A 27,943-nucleotide genomic window follows, 5' to 3' on the forward strand; every position below is an offset into this window, starting at 1 on the left:
TATGAGGGTGATACCAGACCAGGAGTCAGTCAATATGAGGGAGATACCAGACCAGGAGTCAGTCAATATGATGGAGATACCAGACCAGGAGTCAGTCAATATGATGGAGATACCAGACCAGGAGTCAGTCAACATGAGGGAGATACCAGACCAGGAGTCAGTCAATATGAGGGAGATACCTGACCAGGAGTCAGTCAATATGAGGGAGATGTTACCAGACCAGGAGTCAGTCAATATGAGGGAGATGTTTCCAGACCAGGAGTCAGTCAATATGAGGGAGATACCAGACCAGGAGTCAGTCAATATGAGGGAGATACCAGACCAGGAGTTAGTCAATATGAGGGAGATACCAGACCAGGAGTCAGTCAATATGAGGGAGATACCAGACCAGGAGTCAGTCAATATGATGGAGATACCAGACCAGGAGTCAGTCAATATGAGGGAGATGTTTCCAGACCAGGAGTCAGTCAATATGATGGAGATACCAGACCAGGAGTCAGTCAATATGATGGAGATACCAAACCAGGAGTCAATCAATATGATGGAGATACCAGACCAGGAGTCAGTCAATATGATGGAGATACCAGACCAAGAGTCAGTCAATATGATGGAGATACCAGACCAGGAGTCAGTCAATATGATGGAGATGTTACCAGACCAGGAGTTAGTCAATATGAGGGAGATGTTTCCAGACCAGGAGTCAGTCAATATGATGGAGATACCAGACCAGGAGTCAGTCAATATGATGGAGATACCAGACCAGGAGTCAGTCAATATGAGGGAGATACCAGACCAGGAGTTAGTAAATATGATGGAGATACCAGACCAGGAGTCAGTCAATATGATGGAGAACCAGACCAGGAGTCAGTCAATATGATGGAGATACCAGACCAGGAGTCAGTCAATATGATGGAGATACCAGACCAGGAGTCAGTCAATGTGAGGGAGATACCAGACCAGGAGTCAGTCAATATGATGGAGATACCAGACCAGGAGTCAGTCAATATGATGGAGATACCAGACCAGGAGTCAGTCAATATGAGGGAGATGTTACCAAACCAGGAGTCAGTCAATATGATGGAGATACCAGACCAGGAGTCAGTCAATATGATGGAGATACCAAACCAGGAGTCAGTCAATATGAGGGAGATACCAGACCAGGAGTCAGTCAATATGATGGAGATGTTTCCAGACCAGGAGTCAGTCAATATGATGGAGATGTTTCCAGACCAGGAGTCAGTCAATATGAGGGAGATACCAGACCAGGAGTCAGTCAATATGATGGAGATGTTTCCAGACCAGGAGTCAGTCAATATGATGGAGATACCAGACCAGGAGTCAGTCAATATGAGGGAGATACCAGACCAGGAGTCAGTCAAGATGGTGGAGATACCAGACCTGGAGTCAGTCAATATGATGGAGATACCAGACCAGGAGTCAGTCAATATGATGGAGATACCAGACCAGGAGTCAGTCAATATGAGGGAGATACCAGACCAGGAGTCAGTCAATATGATGGAGATGTTACCAGGCCAGGAGTCAGTCAATATGAGGGAGATACCAGACCAGGAGTCAGTCAATATGATGGAGATACCAGACCAGGAGTCAGTCAATATGGTGGAGATACCAGACCTGGAGTCAGTCAATATGATGGAGATACCTGACCAGGAGTCAGTCAATATGATGGAGATGTTTCCAGACCAGGAGTCAGTCAATATGGTGGAGATACCAGACCAGGAGTCAGTCAATATGGTGGAGATACCAGACCAGGAGTCAGTCAATATGGTGGAGATACCAGACCAGGAGTCAGTCAATATGATGGAGATACCAGACCAGGAGTCAGTCAATATGGTGGAGATACCAGACCTGGAGTCAGTCAATATGGTGGAGATACCAGACCAGGAGTCAGTCAATATGATGGAGATACCAGACCAGGAGTTAGTAAATATGATGGAGATACCAGACCAGGAGTCAGTCAATATGATGGAGATACCAGACCAGGAGTCAGTCAATATGAGGGAGATGTTACCAGGCCAGGAGTCAGTCAATATGAGGGAGATACCAGACCAGGAGTTAGTCAATATGATGGAGATACCAAACCAGGAGTCAGTCAATATGATGGAGATGTTACCAGGCCAGGAGTCAGTCAATATGAGGGAGATACCAGACCAGGAGTTAGTCAATATGATGGAGATACCAGACCAGGAGTCAGTCAATATGATGGAGATACCAGACCAGGAGTCAGTCAATATGATGGAGATACCAGACCAGGAGTCAGTCAATATGAGGGAGATGTTTCCAGACCAGGAGTCAGTCAATATGATGGAGATGTTACCAGGCCAGGAGTCAGTCAATATGAGGGAGATACCTGACCAGGAGTCAGTCAATATGATGGAGATACCAGACCAGGAGTTAGTCAATATGAGGGAGATACCAGACCAGGAGTCAGTCAATATGAGGGAGATACCTGACCAGGAGTCAGTCAATATGATGGAGATACCAGACCAGGAGTCAGTCAATATGATGGAGATACCAGACCAGGAGTCAGTCAATATGATGGAGATACCAGACCAGGAGTCAGTCAATATGATGGAGATGTTACCAGACCAGGAGTCAGTCAATACGAGGGAGATGTTTCCAGACCAGGAGTCAGTCAATATGATGGAGATACCAGACCAGGAGTCAGTCAATATGAGGGAGATACCTGACCAGGAGTCAGTCAATATGAGGGAGATACCAGACCAGGAGTCAGTCAATATGGTGGAGATACCAGACCAGGAGTCAGTCAATATGAGGGAGATGTTTCCAGACCAGGAGTCAGTCAATATGGTGGAGATACCAGACCAGGAGTCAGTCAATATGGTGGAGATACCAGACCAGGAGTCAGTCAATATGGTGGAGATACCAGACCAGGAGTCAGTCAATATGATGGAGATACCAGACCAGGAGTCAGTCAATATGAGGGAGATACCAGACCAGGAGTCAGTCAATATGAGGGAGATACCAGACCAGGAGTCAGTCAATATGAGGGAGATGTTTCCAGACCAGGAGTCAGTCAATATGGTGGAGATACCAGACCAGGAGTCAGTCAATATGAGGGAGATACCAGACCAGGAGTCAGTCAATATGAGGGAGATGTTTCCAGACCAGGAGTCAGTCAATATGGTGGAGATACCAGACCAGGAGTCAGTCAATATGAGGGAGATAATACCAGACCAGGAGTCAGTCAATATGATGGACACACACAAACGTTCTGAATGTCCCTACAGGGATGGAGTTGACAGACTGACTGAGATACCAGACCAGGGGTCAGTCAATATGAGAGAGATAATACCAGACCAGGGGTCAGTCAATATGATGGACACACACACACATTCTGAATGTCCTTACAGGGATGGAGTTGACAGACTGACTGAGATACCAGACCAGGGGTCAGTCAATATGATGGACACACACAAACATTCTGAATGGCCCTACAGGGATGGAGTTGACAGACTGACTGAGATACCAGACCAGGGGTCAGTCAATATGAGAGAGATAATACCAGACCAGGGGTCAGTCAATATGATGGACACACACAAACATTCTGAATGTCCTTACAGGGATGGAGTTGGCAGACTGACTGAGATACCAGACCAGGGGTCAGTCAATATGAGAGAGATAATACCAGACCAGGGGTCAGTCAATATGAGAGAGATAATACCAGACCAGGAGTCAGTCAATATGATGGACACACACAAACATTCTGAATGTCCTTACAGGGATGGAGTTGACAGACTGACTGAGATACCAGACCAGGGGTCAGTCAATATGAGAGAGATAATACCAGACCAGGGGTCAGTCAATATGAGAGAGATAATACCAGACCAGGAGTCAGTCAATATGATGGACACACACAAACATTCTGAATGTCCCTACAGGGATGGAGTTGACAGGCTGACTGAGATACCAGACCAGGGGTCAGTCAATATGAGAGAGATAATACCAGACCAGGGGTCACTCAATATGATGGACACACACAAACATTCTGAATGTCCCTACAGGGATGGAGTTGACAGACTGACTGAGATACCAGACCAGGGGTCAGTCAATATGAGAGAGATAATACCAGACCAGGGGTCAGTCAATATGATGGACACACACAAACATTCTGAATGTCCTTACAGGGATGGAGTTGACAGACTGACTGAGATACCAGACCAGGGGTCAGTCAATATGATGGACACACACAAACATTCTGAATGTCCTTACAGGGATGGAGTTGACAGACTGACTGAGATACCAGACCAGGGGTCAGTCAATATGATGGACACACACAAACATTCTGAATGTCCTTACAGGGATGGAGTTGACAGAAAGTCTTCTCGATTAAATTGTTTCATCTCAACCGTCCGCGTCAGATTTTCTATAACTTGGTCTGAATTAAAGAAACACTCGGGCTGGACTTGTGAGAAATTTGTGTTAACTCCCCCGAACTAATGCCTAGGCTTTAGCTTACTGGGCTAACACGGTATCGTGGGTACTGGATTACATTAAAAACTTTGGCTGGATGTAGTCCACCGGGGCTGTGCAGTGTAAGAGTGTGCAGGGGGTGTTTAAAAGACTTGTATTAGCTCCCCCTAAGCTAATGCCTAGGCTTTAACTCAACGGGCTAACATGGTCTTATGGCGTGCAGACGATCTGGGTTCAAGCCCACCCTTTACGTTGTCTTTTTGTCAAGCAAACATTTTGTGTGGAAGGTACTACGCGGCGCACAGATCCCCCCTCGTGCACTCAACGTCGTCGAGATACGTCGAGGTTCCTCGTAGGCCTATTTTGGAGGGGGAGAAACTGTGAAGCCTGCTCTATAGCCTATTGCCTGTTTCTGTTTTCATTAAAGTATTTTATTACAGAACGTGAAACATTATGTCTGTTTGCTGTTTTCATTAAATCATGCATAGGTGTTATTTATATGGCCTAAAATAAATGTGTTCATATGGGCAGGATATTATGTATAGGTTATATAGCAGACCCAATTGTGATCAATTCTGGAAATTAAACATTTCACGTGGGAGAAAAAATTATTTGGTAAAAGGCCAACAATGAAAAAAAGATTCTTTGTCACATGACTATAGAAATGTAAACGTTGTGATATTAGAGACACAAAGTAACCATAACCTCTAATGAAAGGGTTAGGTTATACCGGGCTCTCATCATCATTACCATTATTCACATTCTAATCCAATCAAGTCACAATTATCAGCTTTGTTATTGACATCAGTGAGTAGTGGGTTTTCCGAGTGAGGAGAGACACAAGGGCAGGTCTACCAACTGAAAAACCAAAATGATTATGAAATTCAAACCACAGAAATACAATGTTTACATAACATTTATACTGACTCTACATACACATACAATCTTCATTTACGCTGCTGCTACTCTGTTTATCATGCATCCTGAGGCCTAGTCACCTTACCACCTCTACATATCTACCTCCATCATTTATGCTGGTAGGTCTATTCACATTCTAACGAGAGCGTACAGGTCACAGTGGTGGATAGTATATGGGGCTTTGGTGACAAAACGAATGGCACTGTGATAGACTGCATCCAATTTATTGAGTAGGGTATTGGAGGCTATTTTGTAAACGACATCGCCGAAGTCGAGGATCGGTAGGATGGTCAGTTTTACGAGGGTATGTTTGGCAGCATGAGTGAAGGATGCTTTGTTGCGAAATAGGAAGCCGATTCTAGATTTAATTTTGGATTGGAGATGTTTAATGTGAGTCTGGAAGGAGAGTTTACAGTCCAACCAGACACCTAGGTATTTGTAGTTGTCCACATATTCTAAGTCAGAACCGTCCAGAGTAGTGATGCTGGATGGGCGGGCAGGTGTGGGCAGCTATCGGTTGAAGAGCATGCATTTAGTTTTACTTGCATTTAAGAGCAGTTGGAGGCCACAGAAGGAGAGTTGAATGGCATTGAAGCTCGTCTGGAGGTTAGTTAACACATTATCCAAAGAAGGGCCAGAGGTATACAGAATGGTGTCGTCTGCGTAGAGGTGGATCAAAGAATCACCAGCAGCAAGAGCGACATCATTGATGTATACAGAGAAGAGAGTCGGCCCGAGAATTGAACCCTGTGGCATCCCCCATGGAGCATGCCAGAGGTCCGGACAACAGTATGAACTAATGGATTATAGAGCAAACAATGTAATTATCACAACACAGGTTGTAAAATTGTGTTTTTACTGGCTTGGCTTCCTCAGTGATTTAACCCTGCTACTGTAAATTATACGACAGTTGAACAGTACCAGCATAACACCATTAGATAAGACTAGTTGAATGTATGCATCAACTATGGCATAGTCCTCAACCTTTGCACAGTGACCAGACCGTACAAATGTACGTAGGTAGGAAGGCAAACAGGATCTAGCTACAGCCATGTCTATCAGACATGCTTAGGCACATGTGTTTATAGTAAAGCCAGTTTATCAGTTTTAGAGATTGACAACAGTTCGAACCCCTAGAGTCGATGTCTAGAAAAATCGAATTAGCATAAAAAAAGCATAATCAATACACTGCATTCGCCGATGTCCCACCTCCCCACCTGCGGTGAAAGGTGACAGAGCTAGAGCGATGTTTGTCAGACCATGAGACATCCTGAAAATTAGATAATGAAACTCTCACGAACACGATGGTGCTCTCCGTTTTGTTCTACGACCCCCACAAGCGTCTTGGGACTCGTCTGAAGTCGATACAGCTGATCTGCCAACTTCTGTCTAAAGTGTCCAAACAGTTCGACACACGAAGGTGAGACTCTCCAGAAACACGTAACATGTTGGTTGTTGTGCTCTAGGATGCCCACAAGCCTCATAATACTTGTCTGAAGGTCCCCAAGTACCAGTTAAAAAATGTATGGAAGTAAACTGTGACTCGTTTCAGGAAACTAGGCGTATATCGCATGTCAATACTTCATAGGATATACATTTGAACGTAAAAATGTCTTTTTTTTAATCATTTTTTTGGGGGGGGGGGGCAGAAATGCCTTCTGGAACATGTGAACTTTAATGTACCTTTGTAGCCAACTTGTATAGCATCTGTAAATAGAAATAAAATGGGTAAATCACGAGCCTATTTGGTTTAGACACGGGAAAAAAGGAACATTCCCGCTAGCCGTGAGCGGGGCTGAGATGATGGCTGGATATGCCGAGGGATACGTTTGGATTGGTTTGATTTGATTTGCCAGCACGCATCTATCTATAACATGAACTGCTCAGTATGTGTAGGTAATCCTTTCTAATGCAGATTTTATTTTTTAAAGATAACACGAAGAACTGCGAAAGTGTTGCTAATGCTGACTCTCTCTGACTGAAAGGAATCAGACATGTCTAGGGAATTCCTGATTTAGGTTAAATAAAAAAATATTTCAACCAGACATTGTAGACTCTTCTGAAACGGCGATCAACAGTCTTGTTGTCTAGGAAGAAGTTGACCGAGTTTTGAAATTAGTGGAATGCCCGGTGGGAACAGAGTATGATAGCTAAGGAAATTGAGAAAATTCTGGCATTTGATTGCAAATATGAAGGAGGGAGTCAAAAAGAAGAAAGTTGTATAAAACACCTGTCTCCGGATTACATCTTCAAACTAAGGGCAACCGTGACAGAGAGGGAGAAGTGTCCATCCATGTATGCAGATAACAGAGCATTTTCAGATAATATACTTTTTTTTTTATTGCTAGTTAAAGTGTACGGTTAGATAGCTAGCTAACGTAAGCGGGCTGGCTCGCTAGCTAACATTACGTGTATGATCTGTGTAGAAATATTATTTGTATATCAGAAAGCCATTTTGAATTGCTAGTTATAGCCTAATGTTAGCATAACATAAAGCCTTATAGTGTGATCAGTATCACATAGCGCCTTATATGTCACTCCTGCCCCTGCTCCCCCTCTCTGGTGCTTGAGGGCATCAAGCTGCCCATCATTACGCACACCTGTCACCATCATTACGCACATCAGTGCTTCATTGGACTCACCTGGACTCCTTCCCTTTGTTGATTGCCCCCTCTATATCTGTCTGTTCCTCAGTTTGTTCCCAGTGTCAGCATTAATGTTGTTTTGTTTCCCCTGTCCAGACGCTGTCCGTGTTCTGTTCCATGTCCATTTTTAATTAAATGTTCACTCCCTGTACTTGCTTCCTCTCACCCAGGGTCTATCCTCACATTATAGTGTGATCAGTATAACTAAGAGCCTTATAGTGTGATCAGTTTAACATAGAGCCTTTGGGAAATGCCACAAAACAGGACATTTAATTTCCCCCCCCCCCATCAATACACCAGGAGTCGTCATACAGTGTTTCATTCAGCCCTCGAAGCCCAGACCTGCCTTCCTCCCGGGCAATTATGTGTGAAACACATCTCACTGTCCTAGAAATGCCTCAGACCTCATGAAAACAAGCCGGATACCCCCAGGGTTAAATTCCCCTTTAAATAAACTAAAGTGTTACTGTTAAGTTCAGTAGTCTAGTGTGAGGGGTTATGTCAGTAGTCTAGTGTGAGGGGTTATAACAGTAGTCTAGTGTGAGGGGTTATGTCAGTAGTCTAGTGTGAGGGGTTATGTCAGTAGTCTAGTGTGAGGGGTTATAACAGTAGTCTAGTGTGAAGGGTTATAATAGTAGTCTAGTGTGAGGGGTTATGTCAGTAGTCTAGTGTGCGGGGTTATAACAGTAGTCTAGTGTGAGGGGTTATAACTGTAGTCTAGTGTAAGGGGTTATAACAGTAGTCTAGTGTGAGGGGTTATAACAGTAATCTAGTGTGAGGGGTTATGACAGTAGTCTAGTGTGAGGGGTTATAACAGTAATCTAGTGTGAGGGGTTATGTCAGTAGTCTACTGTGAGGGGTTATAACCGTAGTCTAGTGTGAGGGGTTATAACAGTAGTCTAGTATGAGGGGTTATGACATTAGTCTAGTGTGAGGGGTTATAACAGTAGTCTAGTGTGAGGGGTTATGTCAGTAGTCTAGTGTGAGGGGTTATGTCAGTAGTCTAGTGTGAGGGGTTATAACAGTAGTCTAGTGTGAGGGGTTATAACAGTAGTCTAGTGTGAGGGGTTATAACAGTAGTCTAGTGTGAGGGGTTATGTCAGTAGTCTAGTGTGAGGGGTTATAACAGTAGTCTAGTGTGAGGGGTTATAACCGTAGTCTAGTGTGAGGGGTTATAACAGTAGTCTAGTGTGAGGGGTTATAACAGTAGTCTAGAGTGAGGGGTTATGTCAGTAGTCTAGTGTGAGGGGTTATAACAGTAGTCTAGTGTGAGGGGTTATAACAGTAGTCTAGTGTGAGGGGTTATAACAGTAATCTAGTGTGAGGGGTTATGACAGTAGTCTAGTGTGAGGGGTTATAACAGTAATCTAGTGTGAGGGGTTATGTCAGTAGTCTAGTGTGAGGGGTTATAACCGTAGTCTAGTGTGAGGGGTTATGTCAGTAGTCTAGTGTGAGGGGTTATGTCAGTAGTCTAGTGTGAGGGGTTTATAACAGTAGTTTAGTGTTAGGGGTTATGACAGTAGTCTAGTGTGAGGGGTTATAACAGTAGTCTCGTGAGGGGTTATAACAGTAGTCTAGTGTGAGGGGTTATAACAGTAGTCTCGTGAGGGGTTATAACAGTAGTCTAGTGTGAGGGGTTATAACAGTAGTCTCGTGAGGGGTTATAACAGTAGTCTAGTGTGAGGGGTTATAACAGTAGTCTCGTGTGAGGGGTTATAACAGTAGTCTAGTGTGAGGGGTTATAACAGTAGTCTCGTGAGGGGTTATAACAGTAGTCTAGTGTGAGGGGTTATAACAGTAGTCTAGTGTGAGGGGTTATAACAGTAGTCTCGTGAGGGGTTATAACAGTAGTCTAGTGTGAGGGGTTATAACAGTAGTCTCGTGAGGGGTTATAACAGTAGTCTAGTGTGAGGGGTTATAACAGTAGTCTAGTGTGAGGGGTTATAACAGTAGTCTCGTGAGGGGTTATAACAGTAGTCTAGTGTGAGGGGTTATAACAGTAGTCTCGTGAGGGGTTATGACAGTAGTCTAGTGTGAGGGGTTATGGCAGTAGTCTAGTGTTAGGGGTTATAACAGTAGTCTAGTGTGAGGGGTTATAACAGTAGTCTAGTGTGAGGGGTTATAACAGTAGTCTAGTGGGAGGGGTTATAACAGTAGTCTAGTGTGAGGGGTTATAACAGTAGTCTAGTGTGAGGGGTTATGAGAGTAGTCTCGTGTGAGGGGTTATAACAGTAGTCTAGGTTGAGGGGTTATAACAGTAGTCTAGTGTGAGGGGTTATACCAGTAGTCTAGTGTGAGGGGTTATAACAGTAGTCTAGTATGAGGGGTTATGACAGTAGTCTAGTGTGAGGGGTTATGAGAGTAGTCTCGTGTGAAGGGTTATAACAGTAGTCTAGTGTGAGGGGTTACAACAGTAGTCTAGTGTGAGGGGTTATAACAGTAGTCTAGGTTGAGGGATTATAACAGTAGTCTAGTGTGAGGGGTTATGACAGTAGTCTAGTGTGAGGGGTTATAACAGTAGTCTAGTGTGAGGGGTTATGAGAGTAGTCTCGTGTGAAGGGTTATAACAGTAGTCTAGTGTGAGGGGTTGTGACAGTAGTCTAATGTGAGGGGTTATAACAGTAGTCTAGTGAGATAGACAGGAGATAAACAGGAGATGGACAGGAGATAGACAGGAGATAGACAGGAGATAGACAGGAGATAGATAAGAGATAGACAGGAGACAGACAGGAGATGGACAGGAGATAGACAGGAGATAGACAGGAGATAGATACGAGATAGACAGGAGACAGACAGGAGATAGACAGGAGATAGACAGGAGATGGACAGGAGATAGACAGGAGATGGACAGGAGATAGACAGGAGATAGACAAGAGATGGATAGGAGATAGACAGGAGATAGACAGGAGATAGACATGAGATAGACAGGAGATAGACAGGAGATGGACAGGAGATAGACAGGAGATAGACAGGAGATGGACAGGAGATAGACAGGAGATGGATAGGAGATAGACAGGAGATAGACATGAGATAGATAGGAGATAGATAGGAGATAGACAGGAGATAGACAGGAGATGGACAGGAGATAGACAGGAGATAGACAGGAGATAGACAGGAGATGGACAGGAGATAGACAGGAGATAGACAGGAGATGGACAGGAGATAGACATGAGATAGATAGGAGATAGACATGAGATAGACAGGAGATAGACAGGAGATGGACAGGAGATAGACAGGAGATGGATAGGAGATAGACAGGAGATAGACAGGAGATAGACAGGAGATGGACAGGAGATGGACAGGAGATAGACAGGAGATAGACAGGAGATAGACAGGAGATGGACAGGAGATGGACAGGAGATAGACAGGAGATAGACAGGAGATAGACAGGAGATGGACAGGAGATGGACAGGAGATGGACAGGAGATAGACGGGAGATAGACGGGAGATAGACAGGAGATAGACAGGAGATAGACAGGAGATGGACAGGACATAGACAGGAGATAGACATGAGATAGACAGGTGATAGACTAAAGATAGACTGGAGATAGACAGGAGATAGACAGGAGATAGGCAGGAGATAGACAGGAGATAGACAGGATATAGATAGGAGATATATAGGAGATAGACAGGAGATAGATAGGAGATAGATAGGATATAGACAGGAGAGACAGGAGATAGATAGGAGATAGACAGGAGATATATAGGAGATAGATAGGAGATAGACTGGAGATAGACAGGAGATAGACAGGAGATAGACTAAAGATAGATAGGAGATAGACTAAAGATAGACTGGAGATAGACAGGAGATAGATAGGAGATAGATAGGAGATAGACAGGAGATAGATAGGAGATAGATAGGAGATAGACAGGAGATAGACAGGAGATAGACAGGAGATAGATAGGAGATAGACAGGAGATAGACAGGAGATAGATAGGAGATAGATAGGAGATAGACAGGAGATAGATAAGAAATAGATAAGAGATAGACTGGAGATAGACAGGAGATAGACCGGAGATAGACAGGAGATAGACTGGAGATAGACAGGAGATAGACAGGAGATAGACAGGAGATAGACAGGAGATAGACAGGAGATGGACAGGAGATAGACAGGCCTAATGAAAGGATGACTGGATCAACTCTTTGATCTGTCAACGACCACAGGGGAAAAACCAAACAGGACTGGTTTTGTACCTGAGAGAGAAATCAAATCAAATTCATTTGATCTTCAATTTAGCATTTAGCTATGGGCAGCCTACCAAATGAGATGGGAGTCCTTAGCTTGATTAAACAATTTAAATGGATCATTAGTGGTTGTCAAAGGGTTCTGAGCACTGCAGCCTGTTTGTGTGTGTTTATGTGTGCGTGTATTCATTAAAGTGTGTGTGTGTGTGTGTGTGTGTGTGTGATTGAGTGTGTGTGTGTGTGTGTGTGTGTGTGTGTGTGTGTGTGTGTGTGTGTGTGTGTGTGTGTGTGTGTGTGTGTGATTGAGTGTAGAAACCAAAGTTATACCGAAGTCCTAACTCCTCAATGAAGGGGATGAGAGAGTTGTAGCATACACACGGTAACATAGCAACTGCTAAGATTGAGCCAAACATTAAAGTGGAGTATCCAAATGACACTAATTGACATTTTGAATGCTGCTCTGACACATCATTATTGCATTGGACGTTTCATCTTAAGTTGTTCATTATTACGTTTTACACCAAGGTTATAATCATTTCAAATCAGTGTTGTTGTTACCCTGTCATCTGAAAACTAGCTTAATAATGTGTACATACATATTGTTTTCATTTTAAACGAATTACAAGGCATCCACATGTGTTATTGTTAATGTCACCAGATATAATTTAACTGGCTGTAATTTACATTGGAGATGAAAAACAAGTCTCAGACGAGAAGGCTGAGATAGCTGCTTTGTGACAGTATTCATTTACTACTTTTGAGACACATTATACTCTGAAGTGGAGGGGGGAGAGAGAGAGTTGAAAGGGAGGGAGATTATAAACCGGATAGTTTGGATACTGAATGCCGATTGGCTAAAACAGCATTCAGCAGTGTGTATGTGAGACCGTATACCATGGCAATGACATGTAGTCTTTTCACCTTGATAAAATGGCTACATCAACAATAGTTCGACAGAAAGTGGGCACTTACCTGCTTCACTGACTGGTGTGCAGAAAAAGAGCTACATTCTGAGTTTGGGAATACAACAAAAACGGAGCTGAACGTCATTCTACGGGACTTTTATGGTTGAATGGCGAAGAATATGGGATTAGCAGCTACGTGGGACTCGACATATCAACGACCCCCCCTCTCATTTTGACACAGAATACAGAGAAAGACACTGTCACGCCCTGACCTTAGAGATCCTTTTTTATGTCTCTATTTTTGGTTTGGTCAGGGCGTGAGTTGGGGTGGAAATTCTATGTTCTATGTTGTGTATTTCTTTGTGTTTGGCCGGATGTGGTTCTCAATCAGAGACAGCTGTCTATCGTTGTCTTTGATTGAGAACCATACTTAGTTAGCCCTTTTTTCCACCTGTTTTTGTGGGAAGTTGACTTTGTTTAGGGCATATAGCCTTTGAGCTTCACAGTTTGTTTTTGTAGTGTTTATTGTTTTGTTTGGCGTCATTTTGATTTAATAAAGAAAATGTACGCTCACCACGCTGCACCTTGGTCCTCATCTTTCAACGGCCGTGACAGACACAGAATTCACAACGAGCAACAATGTGTTTGTCGGCGTAATTAAAAAAAGTTAAGGAAAGAGGAGAGTGACAAAGCTGCCCACCACGCAGCCATAACTGAACACGACATGCAGCTCATCAAACAATCCAAAGGCTCTGGACACTGAAATACCTGAGGGTTTGATGAACAAAGTGTGCTTTGATGTTCAACTTCATTTTGAGACAAGAGGGAAGGAGGGAAACCGTCTGCTGAAACCTGAATCATTTAAAAATATGTACAGACAAGAACTCTCTCATTTAACAAACCCACAAAAAGAACACAAGGACCCACAGGAGAAGAACAGGGAGAGTGGACGGGGATTCATGTTTGAACTTCCGGGTGATCCCCTCTACCCGATGGTTTCCCTTCAATGTTCTATAATATAATGGGGCCTATTTAAATGTTTTATAATATAATGGGGCCAATTTCAATGTTTTATAATATAATGGGGCCAATTTCAATGTTTTATAATATAATGGGGCCAATTTCAATGTTTTATAATATAATGGGGCCAATTTCAATGTTTTATAATATAATGGGGCCAATTTCAATGTTTTATAATATAATGGGGCCAATTTATATTATTATTTTATTACCTTTGATATGTTTTGTTTTGCAAAGTATTACCTCCTCTTTCTCTCTCTAGTATTGTTGTTTCATTCCTTCCTCGGTCTCAACAGTTACATAACATCATTTCCGTTGTCCTTATCTTCATCATTCTAATGACAGTATTGTTGTTTCATTCCTTCCTCGGTCTCAACAGTTACATAACATCATTTCCGTTGTCCTTATCTTCATCATTCTAATGACATGCTTGAATAATATAGGACTAGAATAAGATGCAGACGGCTATCGCTTCGCTTCTCTTCATGAAGATGGAATGGTTATGGGTCTGAATTAATAACTGTTATAGTCTACCACCATCTGAATGGTTATGGGTCTGAATTAATAACTGTTATAGTCTACCACCATCTGAATGGGTCTGAATTAATAACTGCTATAGTCTACCACCATCTGAATGGTTATGGGTCTGAATTAATAACTGCTATAGTCTACCACCATCTGAATGGGTCTGAATTAATAACTGCTATAGTCTACCAACATCTGAATGGTTATGGGTCTGAATTAATAACTACTATAGTCTACCACCATCTGAATGGGTCTGAATTAATAACTGTTATAGTCTACCACCATCTGAATGTTTATTGGTCTGAATTAATAACTACTATAGTCTACCACCATCTGAATGGGTCTGAATTAATAACTGTTATAGTCTACCACCATCTGAATGGGTCTGAATTAATAACTGATATAGTCTACCACCATCTGAATGGGTCTGAATTAATAACTGTTATAGTCTACCACCATCTGAATGGTTATGGGTCTGAATTAATAACTGCTATAGCCTACCACCATCTGAATGGGTCTGAATTAATAACTGCTATAGTCTACCACCATCTGAATGGGTCTGAATTAATAACTGTTATAGTCTACCACCATCTGAATGGGTCTGAATTAATAACTGCTATAGCCTACCACCATCTGAATGGGTCTGAATTAATAACTGTTATAGTCTACCACCATCTGAATGGGTCTGAATTAATAACTGTTATAGTCTACCACCATCTGAATGGGTCTGAATTAATAACTGCTATAGTCTACCACCATCTGAATGGGTCTGAATTAATAACTGTTATAGTCTACCACCATCTGAATGGTTATGGGTCTGAATTAATAACTGTTATAGTCTACCACCATCTGAATGGGTCTGAATTAATAACTGTTATAGTCTACCACCATCTGAATGGTTATGGGTCTGAATTAATAACTGCTATAGTCTACCACCATCTGAATGGGTCTGAATTAATAACTGTTATAGCCTACCACCATCTGAATGGTTATGGGTCTGAATTAATAACTGTTATAGTCTACCACCATCTGAATGGTTATGGGTCTGAATTAATAACTGCTATAGTCTACCACCATCTGAATGGTTATGGGTCTGAATTAATAACTGCTATAGCCTACCACCATCTGAATGGTTATGGGTCTGAATTAATAACTGCTATAGTCTACCACCATCTGAATGGGTCTGAATTAATAACTGTTATAGTCTACCACCATCTGAATGGTTATGGGTCTGAATTAATAACTGCTATAGCCTACCACCATCTGAATGGTTATGGGTCTGAATTAATAACTGCTATAGTCTACCACCATCTGAATGGGTCTGAATTAATAACTGTTATAGTCTACCACCATCTGAATGGTTATGGGTCTGAATTAATAACTGCTATAGTCTACCACCATCTGAATGGGTCTGAATTAATAACTGCTATAGTCTACCACCATCTGAATGGGTCTGAATTAATAACTGATATAGTCTACCACCATCTGAATGGGTCTGAATTAATAACTGCTATAGTCTACCAACATCTGAATGGGTCTGAATTAATAACTGCTATAGTCTACCACCATCTGAATGGGTCTGAATTAATAACTGCTATAGTCTACCAACATCTGAATGGGTCTGAATTAATAACTGTTATAGTCTACCACCATCTGAATGGTTATGGGTCTGAATTAATAACTGCTATAGTCTACCACCATCTGAATGGTTATGGGTCTGAATTAATAACTGTTATAGTCTACCACCATCTGAATGGGTCTGAATTAATAACTGCTATAGTCTACCAACATCTGAATGGGTCTGAATTAATAACTGTTATAGTCTACCACCATCTGAATGGTTATGGGTCTGAATTAATAACTGCTATAGTCTACCACCATCTGAATGGTTATGGGTCTGAATTAATAACTGCTATAGCCTACCACCATCTGAATGGGTCTGAATTAATAACTGTTATAGTCTACCACCATCTGAATGGTTATGGGTCTGAATTAATAACTGCTATAGTCTACCACCATCTGAATGGGTCTGAATTAATAACTGCTATAGTCTACCACCATCTGAATGGTTATGGGTCTGAATTAATAACTGCTATAGTCTACCACCATCTGAATGGGTCTGAATTAATAACTGCTATAGTCTACCACCATCTGAATGGGTCTGAATTAATAACTGTTATAGTCTACCACCATCTGAATGGGTCTGAATTAATAACTGCTATAGTCTACCACCATCTGAATGGGTCTGAATTAATAACTGCTATAGTCTACCACCATCTGAATGGGTCTGAATTAATAACTGCTATAGTCTACCACCATCTGAATGGTTATGGGTCTGAATTAATAACTGTTATAGTCTACCACCATCTGAATGGGTCTGAATTAATAACTGCTATAGTCTACCACCATCTGAATGGTTATGGGTCTGAATTAATAACTGTTATAGTCTACCACCATCTGAATGGTTATGGGTCTGAATTAATAACTGCTATAGCCTACCACCATCTGAATGGTTATGGGTCTGAATTAATAACTGCTATAGTCTACCACCATCTGAATGGTTATGGGTCTGAATTAATAACTGCTATAGCCTACCACCATCTGAATGGTTATGGGTCTGAATTAATAACTGCTATAGCCTACCACCATCTGAATGGGTCTGAATTAATAACTGTTATAGTCTACCACCATCTGAATGGGTCTGAATTAATAACTGTTATAGTCTACCACCATCTGAATGGTTATGGGTCTGAATTAATAACTGCTATAGTCTACCACCATCTGAATGGTTATGGGTCTGAATTAATAACTGCTATAGCCTACCACCATCTGAATGGTTATGGGTCTGAATTAATAACTGCTATAGCCTACCACCATCTGAATGGGTCTGAATTTATAACTGTTATAGCCTACCACCATCTGAATGGTTATGGGTCTGAATTAATAACTGCTATAGTCTACCACCATCTGAATGGTTATGGGTCTGAATTAATAACTGCTATAGTCTACCACCATCTGAATGGTCAACACTGAGTCAACACTGCCTGGTGAATGGAACTAAAGGAGTGACATATATAGGGGAGGAAATCAGGGAAGTGATGGAGTTCAGGTGTGCCTAATGACGAAGCGCAGGTGTGTGTAATGATGAATGCCAGGTGTGTGTAATGATGAATGCCAGGTGTGTGTAATGATGAATGACAGGTAAGTGTAATGATGAATGCCAGGTGTGTGTAATGATGAATGCCACGTGTGTGTAATGATGAATGCCAGGTGTGTGTGATTAAGGAATGCCAGGTGTGTGTAATGATGAATGCCAGGTGTGTGTAATGATGAATGCCAGGTGTGTGTAATGATGAATGCCAGGTGTGTGTAATGATGAATGACAGGTAAGTGTAATGATGAATGCCAGGTGTGTGTAATGATGAATGCCAGGTGTGTGTAATGATAAATGCCAGGTGTGTGTGATAATGAATGCTAGGTGTGTGTAATGATGAATGCCAGGTGTGTGTAATGATGAATGACAGGTGTGTGTAATGATGAATGCCAGGTGTGTGTAATGATGAATGCCAGGTGTGTGTAATGATGAATGCCAGGTGTGTGTAATGATGAATGCCAGGTGTGTGTAATGATGAATGCCAGGTAGGCGTAATGATGAATGCCAGGTAGGCGTAATGATGAATGCCAGGTAGGCGTAATGATGAATGCCAGGTGCCCGTAATGATGAATGCCAGGTAGGCGTAATGATGAATGCCAGGTGCCTGTAAAAGATTTCTTAGAGACACCAGATTTCTAATGGACTTGCTTGCAGTTCCTACCGCTTCCACTGGATGTCACCAGTCCTTGGAAATCGGTTGAGGTTATTCCTTTGTGTAGTGAAGAAGTAGGGCTATCGTAAATGAGGGTCACATGAAGTAAATTTTTTGAGAGAGTCACGTTACGAAAAAAGTTGCGTCAGTTTGTTTTCTTTTTGTATTGAACACAGATCATCCCGTCTTCAAATTGATCGATTATTAACTTCTTTGGGCTGCAAGCCCGAAGCCGGGCACAATATGACAACAGCCACTTCAAGTGCAGGGCGCGAAATTCAAAATATATTTTTTTGAAATATTTAACTTTCACACATTAACGTTTAAAAATACCTAACGTTGTATTACAAAAGTAGTTTGAAATGTTTTGGTAAAGTTTACATGTAACTTTTGATATATTTTGTAGTGACTTGGCGAAAGATGGAAGCTGTGTTTTTCGGGATGAAACGGTCCAAATAAATTGACATTTTGGATATATATCGACGGAATTAATCGAACAAAAGGACCATTTGTGATGTTTATGGGACATATTGGAGTGCCAACAAAAGAATTTCGTCAAAGGTAAGGCATGATTTATATTTTATTTCTGCGTTTTGTGTCGTGCTTGCAGTGTTGAATTATGCTACTCTCTTTGTTTACTGTTGTGCTATCATCAGATAATAGCATCTTATTCTTTCGCCGAAAAGGATTTTTGAAATCTGACATGTTGGCTGGATTCACAACGACTGTATCTTTAATTTGGTATCTTACATGTGTGATTTAATGAAAGTTTGATTTTTATATCATGTTATTTGAATATGGCCTCTTCGTCTGAAGAGGAGGTGTAGCAGGGATCAGACCAAGACGCAGCGTAGTTTGTGCTCAACATATTTAATTACGAAATAACGTGAACGCTTACAACAATACAAAATAACAAAATGTGGCAAACCGATACAGCCCTATCTGGTGCAGAGTAAACACAAAGACAGGAAACAACCACCCACAAAATCGCAACACAAAACAAGCCACCTAAATATGATTCCCAATCAGAGACAACACAAAACACCTGCCTCTGATTGAGAACCATATTAGGCCAAACATAGAAACAGACAAACTAGACACACAACATAGAATGCCCACCCAGCTCACGTCCTGACCAACACTAAAACAAGTAAAACACACAAGAACTATGGTCAGAACGTGACAGTACCCCCCTCCTGAGGTGCGGACTCCAAACGCACCACCTAAAACTGTAGGGGAGGGTCTGGGTGGGCATCTGTCCGTGGTGGCGGCTCCGGCGCTGGACGAGGACACCACTCCACCATTGTCTTTGTCCCCCACCTTAGCGTCCTTTGAGTGGCGACCCTCGCCGCCGACACTGGCCTAGGAACCGTCACAAAGGGCCCCATCAGACTGAGGAGACAGCTCCGAACCGAGAGGTAGCTTAGGACAGAAAGGTAGCTCAGGACAGAGAGGTAGCTCAGGACAGAGAAGTAGCTCCGGACGAATGGCAGCTCCGGACTGAATGGCAGCTCCGGACTGAATGGCAGCTCCGGACTGAATGGCAGCTCCTGACTGGCTGGCGGCTCTGGCAGCTCCTGACTGGCTGGCGGCTCTGGCAGCTCCTGACTGGCTGGCGGCTCTGGCAGCTCCTGACTGGCTGGCGGCTCTGGCAGCTCCTGACTGGCTGGCGGCTCTGGCGGCTCCTGACTGGCGGGCGGCTCTGGCGGCTCCTGACTGGCGGGCGGCTCTGGCGGCTCCTGACTGACGGGCGGCTCTGACGGCTCGGGACAGACGGGCGGCTCTGACGGCTCGGGACAGACGGACGGCTCTGACGGCTCGGGACAGACGGACGGCTCTGACGGCTCGGGACAGACGGACGGCTCAGACGGCGCTGGGCAGGCAGGCAGCTCAGATGGCGCTGGGCAGGCAGGCAGCTCAGATGGTGCTGAGCAGGTAGGCAGCTCAGACGGCGCTGGGCAGACGGGCAGCTCAGACGGCGCTGGGCAGACGGGCAGCTCAGACGGCGCTGGGCAGACGGGCAGCGCAGACGGCGCTGGGCAGACGGACAGCGCAGGCGGCGCTGGGCAGACGGGCAGTGTAGGCGGCGCTGGGCAGATGGCCGACTCTCACCTGCTGAGGCGCACAGTAGGCCTGGTGCGTGGTGCCAGAACTGGTGGTACCGGACTGGAGACACGCACCTCAAGGCTAGTGCGGGGAGCAGGAACAGGGCATACTGGACTCTCGAGGCGCACTATAAGCCTGGTGCGTGGTACCGGCACTGGTGGTACCGGGCTGAGGGCACGCACCTCAGGGCGAGTGCGGTGAGAAGGAACAGTGCATACAGGGCTCTGGAGATGCACAGGAGGCTTGGTGCGTGGTGCCGGAACTGGTGGTACCGGGCTGGAGACACGCACCACAAGGCGAGTGTGTGGAGGAGGAACAGGGCTCTGGACACGCACTGGAAGCCTGGTGTGTGGTGTTGGCACTGGTGGTACTGGGCTGATGACAGGAGAGCTAGTACGTTTGGCTGCCACGGGAGAGCTGGTGCGCTGAGCTAGCACAGGACGTGCAGGGCTAGGGAGGCGCACAGGAGGCCTGGTGCGTAAGGCTGGCACAGTCTTCACCAGACGGCTAGCCCGCACCTCAGGACGAGTATGGAGAGCTGACTCAGGTGACATCAAATCCCCGACACGCTCCGTCGGGCGGATGTCGTGCCTCATGCACCAAACCAGAAAATCCCTAATTTCTCTCTCCTCCAAATTCCCCATTAGATCCTTCACAGTCTCTACTTCGCTCACCTCCAATACCGCCCTCACCGGCTCTGGTTCCATCCTAGGCTCCTTACGGTAAGCAGGGGGAGTTTGCTCGAGTCTCCTACTTGACCCAGCTACACTCCCCTTTAGCCCCCCCCCCCCCCCCCCCAGACATTTTTGGGGGAGCCTCTCGGGCTTCCATCCGCTCTGCCTTGCTAGCGCCTCATAATGCCGCCTCTCTGCTTTTGCTGCCTCCAGCTCTGCTTTGGGGCGGCGACATTCCTCTGGCTCTGCCCAGGGTCCTTTACCGTCCAGCTCATCCTCCCATGTCCATTCCTGAACTCGCTGCTGCTGCTGCTGTCGCTGCTGGTCGTTACTACGCTGCTTGGTCCGAGTTTGGTGGGTGGTTCTGTAACCGATACAGCCCTATCTGGTGCAGAGTAAACACAAAGACAGGAAACAACCACCCACAAAATCGCAACACAAAACAAGCCACCTAAATATGATTCCCAATCAGAGACAACACAAAACACCTGCCTCTGATTGAGAACCATATTAGGCCAAACATAGAAACAGACAAACTAGACACACAACATAGAATGCCCACCCAGCTCACGTCCTGACCAACACTAAAACAAGTAAAACACACAAGAACTATGGTCAGAACGTGACACGCGCTGTATTTTCCCTGGCTATTGGCCGGTGGGACGTTTGCGTCCCACCTGCCCCAGAGAAGTTAAACAACCATAGTGAGACTTGGCAGTGTTACTGTCCATAGTTTAAAATACACTCTTAGAAGAAAAAAAAAGGTTTCCAAAAGGGTTCTTCAGCTGTCCCTATAGGAAAACCCTTTTTGGTTCAAGGTAGAACCATTTTTGATCCGGGGTTCTACCTGAAACCAAAAAAGGTTTCTTCAAAGATTTCTCTTATGGGGACAGCCAAAGAACACTTTTAGGTTCTAGATAGCCCTTTTTTTTCAAAGAGTGTACTGTGAGTCACGACTGTCCTTAGCTTAAAGTAATGTATATCGTTCATTAAATCCCTAAGAATCAATGCTCTTAGCAAGCTATCCCTGTCCCTGTTCCTATCCCTTTCACTGTCCCTTTCACTGTGCCTATCCCTGTTCCTATCCCTGTCCCTGTCCCGGTTCCTGTCCCTGTCCCTGTCCCTGTTCCTATCCCTGTCCCTGTCCCTGTTCCTGTCCCTGTCCCTGTCCCTATCCCTGTCCCTGTCCCTGTTCCTGTTCCTGTCCCTGTCCCTGTCCCTGTCCCTGTCCCTGTCCCTGTTCCTGTCCCTTTCCCTGTTCCTGTCCCTGTTCCTATCCCTGTTCCTATCCCTGTCCCTGTCCCTGTCCCTGTCCCTGTTCCTGTCCCTGTCCCTGTTCCTATCCCTGTCCCTTTCACTGTGCCTATCCCTGTTCCTATCCCTGTCCCTGTCCCTGTCCCTGTCCCTGTCCCTGTCCCTGTCCCTCTCCCTGTTCCTGTCCCTGTTCCTGTCCCTGTCCCTGTCCCTTTCACTGTCCCTGTCCCTGTCCCTGTTCCTGTTCCTGTCCCTGTTCCTGTCCCTGTTCCTGTCCCTGTCCCTGTCCCTTTCACTGTCCCTGTCCCTGTCCCTGTTCCTGTCCCTGTCCCTGTCCCTGTCCCTGTCCCTGTGCCTATCCCTGTTCCTATCCCTGTCCCTGTCCCTGTTCCTGTCCCTGTCCCTGTCCCTGTCCCTGTCCCTTTCACTGTGCCTATCCCTGTCCCTGTCCCTGTCCCTGTCCCTGTCCCTGTCCCTTTCACTGTGCCTATCCCTGTCCCTGTTCCTGTCCCTGTTCCTATCCCTGTCCCTGTCCCTGTCCCTGTCCCTTTCACTGTTCCTGTCCCTGTCCCTGTCCCTGTCCCTTTCCCTTTCACTGTGCCTAGCCCTGTCCCTGTCCCTGTCCCTGTCCCTGTCCCTGTCCCTGTCCCTGTCCCTTTCACTGTTCCTATCCCTATCCCTGTCCCTGTCCCTGTCCCTGTCCCTTTCACTGTGCCTATCCCTGTCCCTGTCCCTGTCCCTGTCCCTTTCACTGTGCCTATCCCTGTCCCTGTCCCTGTCCCTGTCCCTGTCCCTGTCCCTGTCCCTATCCCTGTTCCTATCCCTGTCCCGTTCACTGTGCCTATCCCTGTCCCTGGTTGGCACCTGCCAGAGGGAGCAGAGAAGAGTGAGAGTGTGAGAGAGAGAGTGTGTGTGAGAGAGAGTGTGTGTGAGAGAGAGTGTGTGAGAGAGAGAGAGAGAGAGAGAGAGAGTGTGTGAGAGAGAGAGAGTGAGAGAGAGAGTGTGTGAGAGAGAGAGTGTGTGAGAGAGAGTGTGTGAGAGAGAGAGTGTTCTCGCGCGTTCTCACTTCCTGTTTGGATTTTTTCTCAGGTTTTTGCCTGCGATATGAGTTCTGTTATACTCACAGACATCATTCAAACAGTTTTAGAAACTTCAGAGTGTTTTATATCAAATAGTAATAATAATATGCATATATTAGCATCCGGGACAGAGTAGGAGGCAGTTCACTATGGGCACGCAATTCATCCAAAAGTGAAAATGCTGCCCCCTATCACAAAGAAGTTAAGAAAGGTTGCCGTAGGCAGACCTGGCTCTCAAGAGAAGACAGGCAATGTGCACACTGCCCACAAAATGAGGTGGAAACTGATCGGCCCTTTCTAACCTCCTGCCAAATGAATGACCCTATTAGAGACAACTATTTCCCTCCGATTACACAGACCCATTTTGATAAACTCCCATTTCTATTGGGTGAAATACCACAGTGTGCAATCACAGCAGCAATATTTGTGACCTGTTGTCACCGGAAAAGGGCAGCCAGTGAAGAACAAACCCTATTGTAAATACAACCCATTGTCACGAGGTTGCCCTTTTGAGTGTATATCGTGGCTCCCCTGTCTCTCACTCTCTCTCCCACCACAGGTTTTACAACGGTCATAAATTCCTGGTAGAAACTCTCAGTATTGAGGGAGAGAGCCTATGGAGAACAAAGGCATTCTTCTTGCCAAAACTCCTAATCCCCCCAAAAATTGAGAATGAAACAATATTTATATTTTTGAGAATGTGGGAATGGTCCGTGGACACTTAAGGTACAGTCTTTTCAGTTTGTTTTCATTTGATGACCTCATGAAGAACAGGAAACACACATTGCTGTTTCTTTGGTTGTATACACTTCTCAATTATTGGGGTTTGAATCTGAATGTTGGATAAAATAAATGATTGAATATAAAGGAATACATTTGAAAAGATGAAATGTGATGTTAGCCTTCTAAAGGAGAGTATGGACTTTCGTATAAAGTTGTAACTAGTCAGTGACCACACCCCGTGAGTACAGACATTTACGTCGGCGTCATGGAACGTCCCCTTTTCTACTCTAGTATAAAAGCCACTTCCAACAAAATCTACATTATAGACCAGAAAATATGGAGCTGTCGCTACAAAAATCTTCAAACTAAAGAACAATTATTCAGGCTGCAGCTGTTTAAATACTTTAGTCAGGTAAACACATCCGCTCGAAGAACATTTCTGAAGTATCCATATTGTCACGGCTTCTAGGAGTAGTGGGTGGAGGAGTCAGGCGCAGAGAGCAGGGTAGTTCAAAGCGTGGGTCTTTATTCCAGGAACAGAGTAACGGTCACGCCAAACACAAGGGCACATAAATAACCAAGTCCAACAAACAGGACGAAACCGTCCGGAAAAAGGAATCCACAATAATCCACACACCATGAACAGAAAAACAAGCCCAGGCGGGCATACCGGGTTTAAATAGCCCAAAACAAAACCCAAACAAGAAACAGGTGATACTAATCAGACAAAACTAACTGAAACAGAAAAGGGGATCGGTGGCAGCTAGTAGGCCGGCGACGACGACCGCCGAGCGCCGCCCGAACAGGAAGAGGAACCATCTTCGGCGGGATTCGTGACACATGTTAACAACTACAACCAAGAAAGACCTTGGGACTTCTGGGGAACGCAACCAGAGACTCTCTGATGAACTATTATCCAGCAGACGGACCGGCGATAGCAGAGGGACAACAAAGGCCTACACTCGTAAATATGTAAATTGCAATTTCTTTTCGAATGAGCGGCTGTTCATGTTAAAAGTATTGGCATTTCATGAGAGTAGTTATCAGCTGTATTACAGTGAATCATCTTTGACTTTCCCGCTCTTGAACTGTCCCCTTTCCTTTGTCTACCAAGCCGTCATATCGGCTTAGCCCACTAGGGACTTTTTATTTAATTCTGTGACTGATTTTAGTTAGTTAGTAAATAAATAATTTAGCCCATTTCTATATGGCTGATTCATGATCTATGCTAGGGTTCGTGCAGATAACCCATGGTATGTGACAGTCATAGTATGACTGATGATGTAAAAATACATTAATAAGTGACATTCATCGATAAAATAAGAGTTATGAGTTATATGAGTTATATTCGGGAAATGTACACTCTATAAACAACATGTTTCCATGGCGCCCCCGACCTTCTAGCTAAATATTATTCCGTGATTCGTTGAATTACGGAATAATTACACATAGAGAATTGATTTGATATTATACAATCTTCACATTAAATGACAATGCCAATGAAGCCCCTCGAATTGAGAGAGAGAGAGAGAAAGAAAGAGAGAGAGAAAGAGAGAGAGAGGCACCTTGTCCTGTTCTCCTCATCACCAACCACTGAATACCTGTCACCTCAACACACGTCAACTGGAAGTCCCATCCACCATGTGACATGGTCTGCATTTTGATACCAAAAAACAATACAAGGCAAACTACTGCTACCCTACATTAGTACCCTTTCAATATCATGCCCAAATCATCAAAGTAACCTATCTTAAAAAGGGACTGTGAGCGCTGGTCCAGAGGGGTTGTGATCTATGAGGTAGCGGCGTGTACAGAGGAAGAGTCCGCTTTTCTTGTTGAAAAATATAAATTATACATTTAATGTTCACAGGATGGCACTCTGTCGTCTCAATGAAAAAAAAAACTAGCTTAGTTTAGAGCACTTCACTCTGTAATAAACTAAAATAGTATTTTGGCAAACAGCAATTTAAAGTCTATTTTTTGGCTAGACTTGACTTTCGGCAACGTGAACACTGCAGCACTTTTTTTGTCTTCAGTCCGTTCTTCGTTTTTCAGTCCGGTCATTCGTATTTCAGTCCATTCTTTCGTATTTCAGTCCGTTCTTTCGTATTTCAGTCCGTTCTTTCGTATTTTAGTCCGTTCTTTCGTATTTCAGTCCGTTCTTTCGTATTTCAGTCCGTTCTTTCGTCTTTCAGTCCGTTCTTTCGTCTTTCAGTCCGTTCTTTTGTATTTCAGTCCGTTCTTTCGTCTTTCAGTCCGTTCTTCTGTATTTCAGTCCGTTCTTTCGTATTTCAGTCCGTTCTCCGTCTTTCAGTCCGTTCTTTCATCTTTCAGTCCGTTCTTTCGTCTTTCAGCCCGTTCTTTCGTATTTCAGTCCGTTCTTTCGTCTTTCAGTCCGTTCTTTCGTATTTCAGTCCGTTCTTTCGTCTTTCAGTCCGTTCTTTCGTATTTCAGTCCGTTCTTTCGTATTTCAGTCCGTTCTTTCGTCTTTCAGTCCGTTCTTTCGTCTTTCAGTCCGTTCTTTCGTCTTTCAGTCCGTTCTTTCGTCTTTCAGCCCGTTCTTTCGTATTTCAGTCCGTTCTTTTGTATTTCAGTCCGTTCTTTCGTCTTTCAGTCCGTTCTCCGTATTTCAGTCCGTTCTTTCGTCTTTCAGTCCGTTCTTTCGTCTTTCAGTCCGTTCTCCGTATTTCCGTCCGTTCTCAGTCTTTCAGTCCGTTCTTCATTTTTTCCTTTCACGTCCTCTTCTTTTCTTTTCTTCAGTCTTTCATCTAGATTTCTCCCCCTTTCTTCGTCCATGCGTTCCTCCCATGTCTTCATTGAGTGCCCTGGCCCTTCCAACTCCCATTGACTCCCACACCAATCAGGGATCAAGGAAAAACCCAAATGCAGACTGGGTGAAGTAACAAGGTTTATTGTAACAACAGGGGCAGGCGAACAACAGGTCAAGGCAGGCAGGGGTCGACAATCCAGAGTAGGAGCAAAGGTACAGGACGGCAGGCAGGCTCAGGGTCAGGGACTGCCAGAGTGGTCAGGCAGGCGGGCTCGGAGTCAGGACAAGCAAGGGTCAAGAACCAGAAGTGCGAGAAAAGAGAAACTGGAAAAGGCAGGAGCTGAGGCACAAAACGCTGGTAGGCTTGAACAAACAAAACGAACTGACACAGGCAGACAGAAAACACAGGTATAAATACCCAGAGGATGAGTGGGGAAGACGGGTGACACCTGGAGGGGGTGGAGACAAGCACAAGGACAGGTGAAACAGATATCTCTGTTTTTCTATATATTTTGGTTATGTCATGGTGTGACTAGGGTGGGTACGCTAGTTTTGTATGTCTAGAGTTTTTGTATGTCCAGGGGTGTTGTATGTCTAGGGGTGTTGTATGTCTAGGGGTTTTGTATGTCTATGTTGGCCTAATATGGTTCCCAATCAGAGACAGCTGTTTATCGTCGTTGTCTCTAGGTAGCCATTATCCTCATTTGTGTTGTGGGATCTTGTCTACAGTAAGTTGCCTTTGTGCACTCCAGTAGCTTCACGTTTCGTTTGTTCTTTATTGTTTTGTTTTGTGAGTTTCTCTTTATTAGAAACATGTGGAACTCTATGCACGCTGCGCCTTGGTCTCATCATTACGACGAGCGTGACACTCTGGAAGGTT

This window comes from Salvelinus namaycush, chromosome 16 (assembly GCF_016432855.1).
Source record: "Salvelinus namaycush isolate Seneca chromosome 16, SaNama_1.0, whole genome shotgun sequence".
NCBI classification, from domain to species: domain Eukaryota; kingdom Metazoa; phylum Chordata; class Actinopteri; order Salmoniformes; family Salmonidae; genus Salvelinus; species Salvelinus namaycush.